Source organism: Pinus tabuliformis, chromosome X (genome assembly GCF_031772625.1).
Source record: "Pinus tabuliformis cultivar Carrire ecotype Pingquan chromosome X, CPIR1, whole genome shotgun sequence".
Classification (NCBI taxonomy): domain Eukaryota; kingdom Viridiplantae; phylum Streptophyta; class Pinopsida; order Pinales; family Pinaceae; genus Pinus; species Pinus tabuliformis.
This window is the reverse complement of record NC_142308.1, coordinates 254,376,842-254,383,368: the sequence shown is the minus strand read 5'-3', so window position 1 is coordinate 254,383,368 and position 6,527 is coordinate 254,376,842. Positions and strand designations below refer to the sequence as shown.

General features: G+C 38.6%; 1 pseudogene; it reads right to left on the bottom strand.

The window, feature by feature from the left end:
* Positions 1-2,833: 2,833 nt before the first annotated feature.
* LOC149139336 (protein phosphatase EYA pseudogene) lies at positions 2,834-3,570 on the bottom strand (annotated as a pseudogene).
* Between the last annotated feature and the right edge of the window lie 2,957 nt (positions 3,571-6,527).

Here is a 6,527-nt window from a genome sequence, read left to right as displayed (position 1 = left end):
TAAACATGTGTGCAACAGTTCTTAACTAATATTAATGATGGAAAAGATTCTTTATACCTTTCAAAGAACATGGTATGAAAGTCTTTTAAACAATCAATACAAGGAGGCGGCAAACTTTTACACCAATATCGGGCTTCACCTTCCAAAGTGGCCATGAATATCTTCATCAAGCAATCTTTAGGAAAATCAACCTTCAACTTGCGAATATGCACGTGAAATCTAACCGGATGTAAAGCAGCATCATTCCTATCATCATCTTTAAACGTAGGCAAATTCCTTTGCCAATATACCTTAGGAATTTTGTTTGGGAAACCTGGAATGTGATCTCGACTCATGGGAGCATACCTTCGATCAAGCGAATCCATTTTGACAACAATGGATTCACCAAGAAATTCTTTAGGCTACTGGTTCTTGAAGAGTAGAGTTGCCATTAAATTCTGAAGCTTGGGATTTTTCGACACTAGAGTCGCCAAGTGAATGACTTTAGCCTTCCGGTGTCTGATTGTTGTCCACCATCAACAATCATATCTAAACTTGATACATTTTGCTGAGGAACATAAAACTACGTCCCCAGTGACAATGATGCTATTGTTTGATAGTGTTTGAACCAGAACATAGTTGGAAATCCTACCAGCAATATATACCCATAGTACCTCTAGCTCTATAAAAGGCAACCTGGTTTTTATTTCATCTTAAAAATATATTCTATATATGTTGCTATGGGATCATAGAAACCAGATTATATCTGCTACCCCAGCTCATTAACATTTGCTCTTGGCTAGAGATTATCACATCCTCGTTGTAAATCATAACATCCTTCAATCCAACCATCCAAGGGCAGCCTTATCTTTTCTTCTTTGGGAGGGGGGGAAGTTTTCAAGAACCTTTTAGGGTCTTGGAATTCATGTGATTTAATTTGAACATCCAATAATTCAATTTCATTTTCCAATCTTTCAACCACCAAGCCAAGAAAACAATATTTATTCTCAGGTGTGAGTCGGCCAGATTTCAAGATAAGAAACAATGATGTTAAAAAATTCTGATCAATCTGAAATTTTGCTATCTCATCCCTTAAAATCAATAACATTTCACTAGATAACAGAGTTGCCACATACCCTATCATCGGTGATTACCATCAACGTTTTTAAAAATAGATTCTTTGGCAGTGAAGTCAAAGCTCAAGATCTTGAACATTGGAGTCATCAGGTAGATGATTTTAGCCTTCATATGTGTCTAACTGCTATCCACCATCAACAATCAGATCTGCAACTTGAATGATCTTTCCTGGAGAAGATCTGTCACTTTTCCCCAGTATGGTTGCCACTATGTTAGAGCCTATATTGACCTCAGGATGAAAGGAGGAAATTCTAGGGTAACCACAAACCACACTTAACCTGGTAGCTAGCCCTACCAGGTTGGGAGAGGACTCTCTCCTTGTCAATCTCAGTTGAGATGATCGAATCAAATATAGATTTTAGGCTAGGTATATTAGATCTAGGGTTTTTGGTTGGATTTGTTTTGGGTGAGAAGTATAAGGGAGAAAGCCCGCTGCCCTACAGGCATCAAACAAAGGATGGATCTGCAGTAGCAACTTTAGATGAAAGGGAAAAATGAGGTTGCTCAACATAGCATCTAGCAATGGATAGATTCTACTAAGACAACCATTACAACTAACAGCACAATCATCATGAAAGGAGCATCATTACGGATTAATTCCTAACAGGTCACTTAGATAATGCTGAAACAAAGGAGTAAAACATAATGTGTAAATGAATTTATGAAAAAAACATATTGAACATTTAGCACCGTGATGAATCCTAGGCCTAAAGGGCAAAAACTGCTTTATTATGATAATCAATAAAACTTTACACAATGCCAAACAGCCTCTCCGCTGCCAAAATCGAACCTTTACATCTTCAAAACTAATTCTATTTATAATATTAAATATTAATTATTGATTCCTAAACATAGGAATCAAAATAATTAAAATAGAAAAAACAAACAAAAACCTAAATATGTTTTTATGCGGTCAAATTACCTAAATTAAATTATAACAAAATAACTAATTAAATCTCAAAAATAAAAAAGGAACAATTAATTGCTGCCACAAGTCGAATTGCCAAAATCCGTTGTGGAACATCACTGGAAATCAGGGATAATTTGGGATGATGATCAAATCACCCTCCACCTGCACTCTGTAGATGCCTTGGGTTCTTGAAATATTTTCCATTTGTTCATTGAATACTTTGAATACTGCCACCTTGCACCTGCACGAATTTGGAGTTCGGTTGATATTATGCTTCAGAACTTTGCTACCTCACTCTCGTTTGTTGATTTAAAAATGTAGCCATTTGTGACCGATCTGGAATCACTTGACTTAAATTGCCACTTATGTGTTTATCTTCACCCTTGAGAAGCTTTGGCACTTGAGGTTTCACCCGGTGGATCATGAAGCCTTTTTGCATTTCTCACATGAACACCAACATGGCCAGTGTAACAATTTCTCTCATTGAAAACTTTATGGCATATTTGAGATTCCTATTTACCATTTCTTATAACTACACCATCCACAATTGACAAAGAAGTGCTTGTTTTCTTCACCTTCTCGGTGCGTTGATCAGTCAAATGTGCCACGAAATTATTTTTGTTACTAAAGTCTGATGTATTTGAAGCAGTAACACAATTATCCTTTCTTGAATTATCTTCAACCTTACCCACTGTCATATTTGAAGATGTTTGCTGTTGTTCATTATTAAGTAAGGCAATGTCATTCAAATGGGTAGTTTGTCGTTTAAGACATTCTCCACTATCATCGACTGGGCTTGTTGAGTTGCTAGATGGTTCTTGAACAAGTCCAACACCAGGGCAATACATACTCCTCGAAAACATATATGCAATGCAAATAGTGCTTCACTGTAGAAAGAGAAAGTCCTGGAAACCGATGCCCTCCTTCTAGGACTAGATCAATCTTTACAAAAGGCCATCCCAGATTCTCAGCTGCTTGACATTCTTCCATGCTGTCTCCAATAACACAAAACTAAACACCTGGTCCTTCAAAATGTTTTTTGATCCATAGAAAACACTGCAACTTCCCCACGTCCCATGAACTATACACATTTTCACATGTGATAAAACCATCTAGTTGGAAAAGCAAGCATTTGACTAGGCTTGGTATCAATGTCCTAGATGTGACCAAAACATTCACATTCTGTGAAGGAGTTTGATCCTCAGTTAGACCTTCACTGCTTTCTGCATTGGCAGCACCTTGTCTAGAAATAGAGTCTTTTTTCAAACACTCCTCTAAAAATGCCCACCCTGCAGAAAGCCATCCATTAGTGTACGCATCAGTGACATCATATAGATCTTTCCAGACCTTAATTTTCTCATCATCAAGTAATCTATGTAGCCCTTATTTCCTATAGAATGGAGCCGATATGCAAGTTTTCTTTTGATTGCACCATCACAAGGTTGAGCTAATCCATCGTTATTTAAATAATAATTCGATAGATCCATGCCATCATCATATTCATTCCATGTATCCAAATGTGGCTCATTAAAGTTTTCAACCATTCTTCTCTACAAAAATATGTTATTGGGATTGATTTCCTTAAAAAAAATTGATATAAAACCTAAGGCCATCAACACCATGATCTCGACATAAGAATGCTTTACTTTTAGCTGCAAGAAGATACTCCTTTGCGAGTGCTGGTGCAACACCCAAGGTTCTAGCCGCTTCACTTGCACCAACTCCTGTCTGTAAGGCTTCAGTTTTTACAACAAGATCTTTTATTCTAGCAAAAACCTCATCATCATTCTTGGCTTTAGATTGAATAACAATAACTCTACTATCGAACTGTCTGAACATTACTGGTACATCTATTTTCTTCCAGTGGAGAAAGCTTGCAATAAATCTTCAGGAGAAATTAGTTATGTTCCTCAAGCACGGTTAAACATACAATATACATCAATCAGGGCAATCATGCCTCAAACCCTTTCTAGTGGTATCTGGAAAAAATCTGCCAACTTTGAAAACTATTGCTCAATCACACCTAATGAGACAGATGTTGATGATAAAGAGCACTGAAACTCTCTTTTGTGACTGGTGATGCAATGCCAACACTGAGAAGCCAATCTTGCATCTCTTGACATCCTCGACAGTGATAGTCTTCCCTTGTAACTTTTGGCACCGGTCATTTGCGTCACTAGTGATGAAACTGATAACTTCTAAAACACATTCCTGTATTGTTTCCATTGCATCATCAGAAATTTTTACATGTGTTGGGAGGACCTTTCTCATGATCCCGATGACATTTGAAATAGGCATAAACCTGTCCTATTCTCTTACAGCACAATTTTCTCTATCTCCATCCTCGGAGGTGTTGTTATCCTGGCTAGTTGGGCTTGTATCTTCTGCCATTGAAGCTTCAACAGTGTTCAGTTCACAAAGATTATCTCTTGCAGAAGTGAAGGCAGTTAAGTCAGTGATTTAGGACCGTTCTTAAGGACTTCCATCAGCTACAGTAGCATCAATCCTATTAACTGTGATTAATTTTGTGCCTCGCTTTCTCCATGAGAATAACCAACAAAATAATGCCATCACCACTTAAACTCTGAACATCTTCTTCAATGGACTTGTTCTCCACTTCTGTTGTACAACCAAACCCAGTCCCACTTTCACCCACAATATCATTGTCAACAATGTACAATGTCATCTGCACAGGATATCTCTTTCAATCAAAGTAGAGAAACGAGCTCGCCATATGTTGAGATGAAGATTAGCAGCATGATAAAAAGCCTTCAAATGCTATGTTATCTCCTTCTCGATCACAGTTTAGACACAAAACCAGCCACTGACATCTCCTAGCTTCTTCTGGATCATTCAATATCTAAACTACTGCACGAGAGGATTTTTGAGTCAATCACTCATTTGGTCATATATTTTGATCCGGGAGCCGGTTTTTGGAGTGTAATATACCGTTGGAAATCTCTTCCCGAGCGGCTCCTAATGGATAGACTTATGACATGTTTTGTGTTGATTACGGGTGGGCTCCAGTATTGTAGCAATAATGCTACAACTCCTGGGGCTTCCTATCTCTAATTTTATCAACCCGGTAGTTCGTACAAACTTGGAAGCGACGGTGTTGTATGCACAAGTACTAGCTCTTGTCGCAGCTGTCACTTGGTCAGCTGGCACAAGTCCGCTAGGGCTCAAGCCAACTTCTATATGTTCTTAGAAGAAGCTTTCTAAATGATGGACGAAGACTATCTCAAAGGAAATTAATCTACTTTGCAAGAATGAACTGAAAGCCAACCAAAACATGGAAACCCTAGTAAACCCTAATCTGACTAGTTTAACCTCTATGATGCAATAGTGAGAGTGCAAACTTCTAGAAATGATGCCATTACTGCTAGTGATATGAAATGCATGAACTTAAACTACTTCTATTGAAAAGAACATTGTTTTTGTATTTTTGCTTAAGTGGTTGGAGTTATTATGATTTTGTTTCTTATTAGGGTTTGGCTGTGCAGAGGTGGTACGAAGGGAGAGAAAGCTTGGGAAAGTTCAGGAGGGCTAGGAGAGGTCCCAGGGGATCCCTAGCATCAGTCCACAGAAGTCCACAATGTTCAGGTGCTCGGCAACCGAGTTTGCAGGCTTCTACAGGATGTCTGCAGGGGATCCTACAGGAAACTCAGGAATTCTACAGGAAGTCTGCTAACTTCTACAGGATGTGCTGCCGTGGGAGTTTTGGGTGATGGAGGAGTGAAGGAGCGGTATGGGTGGATAGGGAGGATGAAAAGGGAGCTTGTGATGGCTCAAGGGCAGAGAAATAAGATGGAGAAAGAGTGGGTAAAGTTGGTTGGTGGATAGAATGGTGGAAGCAATGAAAAGTTAAAAAGATGGAGCTAAGTGAGAAGTAGAAGTGTTGGAAGGCAACTGAGCTGAACAGAGGATGAGTAGGTGGCTTAGGCACGGTTCAAAAAGAGAAGAACATGATGAAGTGGTGCTGTGCAGTGGAAATGAAACAAATCACCCTTATCTTGCATGTAAACGAAAGTTCACCAACCTATTCTAACTGTTTTATTAGGAATCAAAGAACAGCAGCGTAAGTTGAAAGGAATTCGTGCGTGATGCTGAACCAAAGAGTCATTACTCAAGATATAATCGCATGAACAATTCTTCAATCGAAAAAATTACATCAATACTTGCATGCATATGTTGAAACAGTGTTTTTTTTGGCAGTTGGCAAGGTCTACACTTCCGGTCCCCAAACAGAGGTGAAAGTGGACATGCATTCAACCTTTTTGAACTCAACTTAACTTCAATCTCCCTACGCTAATTCTGAACTAATGAAACAACTGCATTCATGAAACTAACCTACGTAACCAAACCGAAACAGTCAACTCAGCAAACTGTATTTTTCAAGTGCAAGTAAAGGAAAGAAATGCAATGATAAAAAAAACAAGTAACAATACAAAGGAAAGGAGGTCTATTGCTCTCAGGTTGGGCCCTTAACCTGAGAGCTATA